Below are 10254 nucleotides of genomic sequence, written 5' to 3'. Positions count from 1 at the left end.
TCACCATGGTTCATACCCCCCGATACTACCCATAGATTCATCAAAATAAGCGATCAACACATAGAAAACAGAATCTGTCAAAAACAGGACAGTCTGTAGTAATCTGGAAGTTTAGTAAACTTCTTTAACTCCAAAAAATTCTAAAAATATATGAAAATTTAAACAATTTGTACAGAAGTAATGTGCAAAAAGTTTCAGACCCATTTCACTTTCCAGTAAAAAATGTAAATTCACGCACTACAGCCAAAGTTTCTGTTTTTGTACTGCACATAGTAAACAAGCAATCTAATCATCCTAAAACCAAAGCTTGGCACATTATTTTTATAATACAATGGATATATACAAGGGGATAATTATTTTCAAAGAAGCTTCCATGAAAATTTTTACATTGTTTCCATGAGCATGAACACAAGTGTTCAAGGTCGACCCTCACTTCTCCAATGCATAAACTTCCAATCACTTCTCTTACTGAAAAACTTTTTAGGCATGAGAGGCAAGTAAATTTTTTGTATTTTCATTCTTAAAAAAAATTGTATGTTTCACCCACAACTAAACAGAAACAAAAAGTAAAAACAAAATCTACTTAGTGAAGAAAGCAAACAAGCACACACGAGAATATCAACCCCACGCTATTGCTCCCCGGCAACGGCGCCGGAAAAGAGCTTGATAATCCCCAAGTGCAGGGAATCATCGTAGCAATTCCCAAAGGTGGAAGTGATAAGTATGGAGTGTTGAACCCACAAGGAGCTAAAGGTAAGATCAACATTCTCTCAAGTCCTATTTGCCACTGATACGACTCTACGTACATTGAATGTTTGCTTCCAACTAGAAACGAGAAATAAAACTACGTTGTGGGTATGAAGAGGATAACTTTGCATGATATCGGAGAGCTAAAACATAAAAGTAGGTGTTGTTATCATAAAGTTAGAATATATTACTAAATATTGTAAATAGCGAGTGTGGAATAATGATGGGTCGGTGTGCGGAATTATCCTAGGCAATCGTTAACAAGACCGGTAATCACTATTGCAATTTCAGATGAGGGAGAGGCATAAGCTAACATACTTTATCCTCTTGGATCATATGCACTTATGATTGGAACTCTAACAAGCATCCGCAACTACTAAAGATCATTAAGGTAAAACCCAACCATAGCATTAAAGCATCAAGTCCCCTTTATCCCATACACAACAACCCCCTTACTCGGGTTTATGCTTCTGTCACTCAAGCAACCCACTATAAGCAAATCATGAACGTATTGCAACACCCTACAGCGGGAATCCCTTACGCTTGCGCGACACAGAGGGCACACTAGGACAGCACCAAAATAAAACATACAACTCATACCAATCTAGATCATCAATCAGCCCAAAGACAAAGGATATCTACTCAAAACATCATAGGATGGCAACACATCATTGGATCATAATATGTGGCATAAGGCACCATGTTCAAGTAGGGATTACAGTGGGGTGCGGGAGAGTGGACCACGTAAAAGGGATGAGGATGGTGATGATGATGGTGATGTTGATGAAGACGATCACCGCGGCGATGATTCCCCTCCCGATGGCACTCCAGCACCACCAAGAGAGAGGAGGAGAGGTTCTCCCCCTTGTGCTTCCTCCTCCATGGCCTCCCCCCTAGATGGGGAGAGGTTCTCCCTCTGGTCCTTGGCCTTCATGGTGATGATGGCCCCTCCGGGATCCTCCTCCATGGCCTCCGGTGATGATGGCCCTCTCCGGCAGGGTGCCAGAGAGGGCCTAGATTGATTTCTCATGGCTACAGAGGCTTGCGGCGTCGGAACTTCTGATCTAGGTTATTTTCTGGAGGTTCCTCTATTTATAGGAATTTTTTGCATCGGTTTCACGTCAGGGGGGTCTCCGAGTCGTCCACGAGATAGGGGCCCACGCCCAAGGGGGAAAGAGCGCCCCCCACCCTCGTGGATAGCCCGGGACTCTTCTGGCCCAACTCTTTTACTCCGGGGGCTTCTTCTGGTCCATAAAAAATCGTCAAAAATTGGCACGTCAATTGGACTCCATTTGGTATTCCTTTTCTGTAAAACTCAAAAACAAGGAAAAAACAGAAAATGGCACTGGGCTCTAGGTTAATAGGTTAGTCCCAAAAATCATATGAAATAGCATATAAATGCATATAAAACATCTAAGATGGATAATATAATAGCATGAATACTTCATAAATTATAGATACGTTGGAGACGTATCAGCATCCCCAAGCTTAATTCCTGCTCGTCCTCGAGTAGGTAAATGATAAAAGAAATAATTTATGAAGTGTGAATGCTATCAGGTGCACAAGTTTGATCAATGATAATTTCAATCACCTTTTCTAGCATCATTATATGTCAGGACAGTAGCTCATCTCATAAAACTTTTCATGATCAAGTAACAAGCTATTCACATCTTAGAGTACAGATCATAAACTTTCTTGAAAACTAACAAACAGTGCTCTTGGTCATCAAACAATTGCAATTCATCTTATTTTCGGGAAGGGTGTATGTAAGAGCTTTGATTCAGCAAACTTCACATACTCAACTATCATTTAATCTTTCACAATTGCTAACACTCATGTTATATTTATGGGTTCAAAGTTTTAATCCGACACAGAGAAAGATAGGGGCTTATAGTTTCGCCTGCCAACCTTTTACCTCAAGGGTAATGTCAACAATAATAATTTATGAAAACCTACATCCAAGTGGATATATATATCCGGATCACTCCAACACAAAGTGCTTGCCAAAGGAAAAAGTGTAAAAAGGAAAGGTGATGATCACCATGACTCTTGTATAAGGGTAGAAGATAAAAGTAAAAGATAGGCCCTTCGCAGAGGGAAGCAGAGGTTGTCATGCGCTTTTATGGTTGGATGCAGAAAATCTTAATGCAAAAGAACGTCACTTTATATTGCCTCTTGTGATAAAGACCTTTATAATGCAGTCCGTCGCTTTTATTTATTCCCTATCGCAAGTTCGTATAAAGCTTATTTTCTTCGCACTAATAGATCATACATATTTAGAGAGCATTTTTTATTGCATGCACTGATGACAACTTACTTGAAGGATCTTACTCAATCCTTAGGTAGGTATGGTGGACTCTCATGGCAAAACTGGTTTAAGGGATGTTTGGAAGCACAAGTAATATTTCTACTTGGTGCAAAGAATTTGGCTAGCATGAGAGGGAAAGGCAAGCCCAACATGTTGGATGATCCAAGACAATATACCATTTCGGATATAGGAAAACATAACCCATTAAGTTGTCTTCCTTGTCCAACATCAACCTTTTAGCATGTCATATTTTAATGAGTGCTCACAATTACAAAAGATGTCCAAGATAGTATATTTATATGTGAAATCTCTCTTCCTTCAATATTCTTTCATAAATTGTTCAAGTGACCAATTCTGCGTTTGCTAACTTTCAATAAGTTTACTACCTGTACTTATTCTGTCTGAAGTCATTACTCCCCATGGTATAAGCATATGAACCATATATAAATTCAGATTTATAATATGCAATTCATTCAACCATTTACTCATAGGATATATGTGAAGCACATGAGTAAATGACAAACTACTCCAAAAAGATATAAGTGAAGAACACTGAGTAGTCAAATAATTAACTAGCCATGGGAGGATTCTTTTTCATTCAAGATTTCAGATCCAATGATTTTATTCAAACAGCAAGTAAAATTGAAAATACGCTCCAAGCAGAACACATATCATGTGACGAATAAAAATATAGCTCCGAGTAAGGTACGATAGTTTTGAAGACGAAAGAGGGGATGTCTTCCTTGAATATTACCTTGGGGTGCCTTGGGCATCCCCAAGCTTAGGGTCTTTCACTCCTTATTCTCCTCATATCGATATCTCACTCAAAGCTTGAAAACTTCAATCACACAAAACTTAACGGAACTTCATGAGATAGGTTAGTATGATAAAGAGTAAACCATTCACTTTGGTACTGTCAAAGACAAGGTTCATAATTGTTCTCACACAATGCCTACTATACCATACCATTTCTACAATTTATATTGAGAAATATAAGCCATAGAAACAAGAAAACAAGCAAACTATGCAATGAAAACAGAATCTGTCAGAAACAGAACAGTCTGTAATGATCTGAACAACAACCATACTTCTGCTACTCCAAAAATTATGGGATAAATTGGTGGACGTGAGGAATTTGTCTATTAATCTTCTGCAAAAAGAATCAACTCAAAAGCACTCTTTAGTAAAAATGGTAGCTAATCCCGTGAGCGCAAAGTTTCTGTATTTTACAGCAAGATCACATTAACTCTCACCCACAACTAAACAGAAACAAAAAGGAAAAACAAAATCTACTTAGTGAAGAAAGCAAACAAGCAGACACGAGAATATCAACCCCACGCTATTGCTCCCAGGCAACGGCGCCAGAAAAGAGTTTGATAATCCCCAAGTGCAGGGAATCATCGTAGCAATTCCCAAAGGTGGAAGTGATAAGTATGGAGTGTTGAACCCACAAGGAGCTAAAGGTAAGATCAACTTTCTCTCAAGTCCTATCTGCCACTGATACGACTCTACGTACACTGAACGTTTGCTTCCAACTAGAAACGAGAAATAAAACTACGTTGTGGGTATGAAGAGGATAACTTTGCATGATATCGGAGAGCTAAAACATAAAAGTAGGTGTTGTTATCATAAAGTTAGAATATATTACTAAATATTATAAATAGCGAGTGTGGAATACTGATGGGTCGGTGTGTGGAATTATCCTAGGCAATCGTTAACAAGACCGGTAATCACTATTGCAATTTCATATGAGGGAGAGGCATAAGCTAACATACTTTATCCTCTTCAATCATATGCACTTATGATTGGAACTCTAGCAAGCATCCGCAACTACTAAAGATCATTAAGGTAAAACCCAACCATAGCATTAAAGCATCAAGTCCCCTTTATCCCATACGCAACAATCCCCTTACTCGGGTTTATGCTTTTGTTACTCAAGCAACCCAATATAAGAGAATCATGAACGTATTGCAACACCCTACAGCGGGAATCCATCACGCTTGCGCGACACGGAGGGCACAATAGGACAGCACCAAAATAAAACATACAACTCATACCAATGTAGATCATCAATCAGCCCAAAGACAAAGGATATCTACTCAAAACATCATAGGATGGCAACACATCATTGGATCATAATATGTGGCATAAAGCACCATGTTCAAGTAGGGATTACAGCGGGGTGCGGGAGAGTGGACCGCGTAAAGGAGATGAGGATGGTGATGATGATGGTGATGTTGATGAAGACGATCACCGGGGCGATGATTCCCCTCCCGATGGCACTCCGGTGCCACCAAGAGAGAGGAGGAGAGGTTCTCCCCCTTGTGCTTCCTCCTCCATGGCATCCCCCCTAGATGGGGAGAGATTCTCCCTCTGGTCCTTGCCCTTCATGGCGATGATGGCCCCTCCGGGATCCTCCTCCATGGCCTCCGGTGATGATGGCCCTCTCCGGCAGGGTGCCAGAGAGGGCCTAGATTGATTTCTCATGGCTACAGAGGCTTGCCGCGGCGGAACTTCCGATCTAGTTTATTTTCTGGAGGTTCCTGTATTTATAGGAATTTTTGGCGTCGGTTTCACGTCAGGGGGGTCTCCGAGTCGTCCACGAGATAGGGGCCCATGCCCAAGGGGTGGGCGCGCCCCCCACCCTCGTGGACAGCCCGGGACTCTTCTGGCCCAACTCTTTTACTCCGGGGGCTTCTTCTGCTCCATAAAAAGTTGTCAAAATTGGCACGTCAATTGGACTCCATTTGGTATTCCTTTTCTATAAAACTCAAAAACAAGGAAAAAAACAGAAACTGGCACTGGGCTCTAGGTTAATAGGTTAGTCCCAAAAATCATATAAAATAGCATATAAATGCATATAAAACATCTAAGATGGATAATATAATAGCATGAATACTTCATAAATTATAGATACGTTGGATATGTATCAGTCCCCTCTGCGACAGCAAGCCCAGAGGTAGCCCCAACGAGCACAGCATGTCGAAGAGCCGATGAGACGTCGATGGCCCTGTCTGGCCCGCAAACCCACCAAGATCAACCACGGGTTCTGGAAGATCGACGGAAGGAAGATGCGCTGTCACCATCGAGTGACGCCAGGAGGCACACCGTCAATCCAACAGGCGCAATGGCCCAGGCATTGATGAACCCGCACCCAGCGATGGTGGGTACTTGCCTTACGAGATTGGGTGCCCTGCTTCACTCGAGAGTCGCGACAAGTCCGCTGGCCATCTGCATGAGTCTTCAAGCCTGAACTGGCAGAAAAATACGATGGAAAGTTAAATCCGGCAGAGTTTTTGAGCATCTAGATGATTGTCATTCAAGCCGCCGAGGCCAGAGATGAGAAGGTGTTCGCCAACTACTTCCCTTTGGTGCTCAAGCCAAATGTGAGGTCATGGCTGATGCACCTGCTGGAGAACTCCATTTCCTCATGGGATGACATGTGCAATGAGTTCATTGGCGCCTTAACAGGTGGCCACCAAGAGCCTGGACAGCCTAGTGACTTGCAGGTCCTTCCGCAAAAAAGAAGGGGAGGGTTTGCGTAAATACATACGGAGGTACAGCCGAGTGCACCGCAACATTCCGGAGATACATCCAGCAGCAGTGGTTGCCGCGTTCCATTCGAACATGCGCAACAGGAGGATGCAAGCCAAGATGAATGTCCGGCTGCCCAAGACCGTCAACGAGCTATATACCTTGGCAGACAAGTGCACTCGGGCTGAAGAAGGAAGGCGACTCCCCGGGGAAGAGGCTGGCGTCGAAATCAATTCAGATGAAGATGACGAAGCCACTAACCCGAAGAGGAAGAACCGGAGGCGCAATAGGAAACACAAGGAGAAGATAGTGTTGGCCGTTGAGAGCTCTGGTGATCCTAGTACCGGTAAGAAAGCCAAAACCGAGGTCCCGGCAAGGGAGCTGCCACATGCCCTGATTGTCGGGAGGCCGCAGCAGCCGAAAAAGCCAGAGTTCCTACGGGCCATACTATAAAATCCACCGCACCAAAGGTCATGATCTCCAAGAGTGCCACCAAGTGGAGCAGCTTGTCAAGAAACAAAAAGCTGAGTACGAGAAGCGTGATAGGGAGAGAGGTCAAGAAGGTGCTGGCGGGAAAGGGTCATGGTAGTAGAGGAGGCCGCCGTGGCAAGACCCCGTAGCAAAAGGAAAAACCTGTTAGAAGTCGTGAGAATAAAGAAGGAGACGATGGGAGTGATGAAGAGGATGAGGAAGAAACTAGCGAGCAAGAGTTCCAAAAGGCAACCGAAGCCATGTGTATTTATGGGGGCGCATCTTTGCACTCCTCTCACCGCCAGCTCAAACAGTGGGCGCGTGAGGTCAATGTCGTGGAGGCAATTGCAAACTCCCAAGAGCCACTCAAATGGTCCCCCATGCCTATCATCTTTGACGAGGAGGATCACCCTGACCGTACCACTGCGGTCGGGTGTTTGCCGTTGTTGGTTTCCCCAACAATCCGCAACCTCAAAGTAACAAAGATGCTAGTTGACGGTGGGGCCGGGTTGAACTTGATCTCCCCTAAGGAAATTAGCAACAGATCCGCACGAATCAATCTCCACCTCCAGCTCCCGTGACTAGAGCATGCACCTCATTAATCATGCATGTAGTGCAAACTCCTTCCCATGCGTATATAGACTCCTCCTGTTGTATAATACTTGCATGCAAAAAAACAGAAAAGCTGATGTTGTCAAAGATTCCATCTAAAAAATGTTCAAAATGTTTTGTAACTCAAACCGTCGCTCTGATTGAAAAACTATTTTCACATAAAAGATTCGTCATGACGAGACCTTCGAAACTAGATCCCATGTTGGTATGTTTCGATGACTTTTTTTCGGGTCAAAAGTTACCACGCATGTGCTACGTAAGTTATCACGACTATGACACACAGTTACCAAGTTGTTTTCATAGGAAATACCGGGCATAAAAAGATGGTCTTCCAACTTTTCTTCTCATGTGCACATGCATATATGCAGTAGATGACAAAACTATGATGTCATCCTAGATTCTCCCTATTTCAAAACTTGAAAATGTTTTGTACCTCAAACTACCCCTTTGATCGAAAAACTGTATTCACATAAGAGATTCGTCAGGACAAGATCTTCAAAACTAGATCCCATGTTAGTATGTTCCGATGACTTTTTTTAGATAAAAATTTATCACGCATGAGCTACGCAAGTTATCATACTAGTTGAGTGTAAAGTTATCGTGTTCTTTACACAGAAATTACCGAGGCATAAAAAATGGTTTCTTCGACCTTCTCCCCACATGCACATGCACACGCCCTAGAGAATGAAAATGCTAATGTCAGGGAGGATTCGACCAAATTTAAAAATTTAAAAATATTTTGTAACTTAAATAGCCGCTCTAGTATAAAAACCTTTTTACATAAAAAAATCATTGCGATAAGGCCTTCGAAACAAGATCTCATGTTGCTATGTTTCGACAACTTCTTTCAGTCAAAAGATCATCAGGCCTAAACTAACTAAGTTTATCAACTCTGTTGTGGGTATATTACCATGATATTCACACACGAATTACCGAAGGGTGTTTTTCAACAAGTCCCTACCCATCCCGGTCAAAAGTTATCACACCTGGACTAAGTAAGTTATCAACTTAGTTGTGCGTATATTTTCAACAATTTTTTCATGAGTCAAAATTTGTACATAAGTTATCATGTTTGGAGCCTGTGTTACCATGTTATTTACAGAGTATGTTTTCAATAACTTTTTTCCACGAGTCAAAAGTTATCGTGGTGTTTGTAAATAAGTTATCAGGTCCGGAAGCCTGTGTTACCATGTTATTTATAGAGTATGTTTTCAATAAAAAAATTCCACGGTCAAAAAGTTATTGTGGTGTTTGTACCTAAGTTAATAGGTCCGGAAAGCATATATTATCACGCTTTTACACAGAAGTTATCGGTGGTATGTTTTCATCAACTTTTTTCCATGGGTCAAAGTTATTGTGGTGTTTGTATCTTAGTTATCAGGTCCGGGAGCCTATATTATCATGCTTTTACACAAAAAGCTATTGGTTGTATGTTTTTAATATCTTCTTCTCTGGGTCAAAATTATCGTGGTGTTTGTACTTGAGTTATCATGTCCAAGGGCGTATATTACCATGCTATTACTTTGAAGTTATCAGTGGTATGTTTTAATTTCAACAACTTTTTTCCACGGGTCAAAGTTATCGTGGTGTTTGTACCTAAATTATTAGGTCAGGGGATGTATCTTACCATGCTATTACTTAGAAGTTATCGGTGGTATATTTTCAACAACTTTTTCTCACGGGTCAAAATTATCATGGCGTTTGCATCTAAATTATCAGGTCCAGGAGCCTATATTATCATGCTGTTTACACAAATAGTTGCCGAGGTATGTTTACAAGGATTTTTTGTAACCAAATAAAGGGTAAGTCAGTCTACAATAATCATGTTTCTATAACATATACAACTTGGTAACTATAAAAATAACCATGTTAATAACTACAACCCGATGACTACATAATTGTTATGTTGGAACTACGTATAGTCTTACCTCCTATGATGACCCCTCTCTCATCAAATTACTACGAAGATTTTCTTGGATTCTACCATGATACGACGCGCTACCTTCCCTTTGCCAACATCTCCCACCTGTCCAAGTGCATCTCATGTAGAATCCTCTTTGATCCCACCACCAACGCCGTTCTCGGCATCATCGGAGTGCTTGCGGAGATGCCTACTTACATCAAGAAGTGAACCACAAAATGATTCATGAGTGAAAGAAAAACCGGAAATGCATTCTATAAAAATACAACAAAATCCGAGTAGTACCAATTCCTAACAGAAAAAACAAATGGAGGGCTGCACCGTAGTAGTGGCCTACTCGCGGTAATCACGTATCTAAAGAATTAGCCAACTTCCAAACAAAACATGTGGTTGACTGAGATGGTCACCAGGTACACTCAAAAGTTAGTACTGAGTCTGCAGGTGCGCAGTTCGATTCTTATTGCCGCTACTGTTTTTTGAAAAAATGAGCCAACGACCCACGATGATGGAATCGTGCGTGCCTATCGCTAACCAACAGTGGGCAGGAACTTAGCTTTCTCGATTGGAAAATTGTGGGAAGCATATCAAGCTTCTTTGGATATAACCTACAAGTCAAGAGATGTGACTAAAAAGGAGAACAGAGGTATACGAGATTCTTATG

This window comes from Triticum aestivum, chromosome 7D (assembly GCF_018294505.1).
Source record: "Triticum aestivum cultivar Chinese Spring chromosome 7D, IWGSC CS RefSeq v2.1, whole genome shotgun sequence".
NCBI lineage: Eukaryota > Viridiplantae > Streptophyta > Magnoliopsida > Poales > Poaceae > Triticum > Triticum aestivum.
This window is presented reverse-complemented; position numbering follows the sequence as displayed.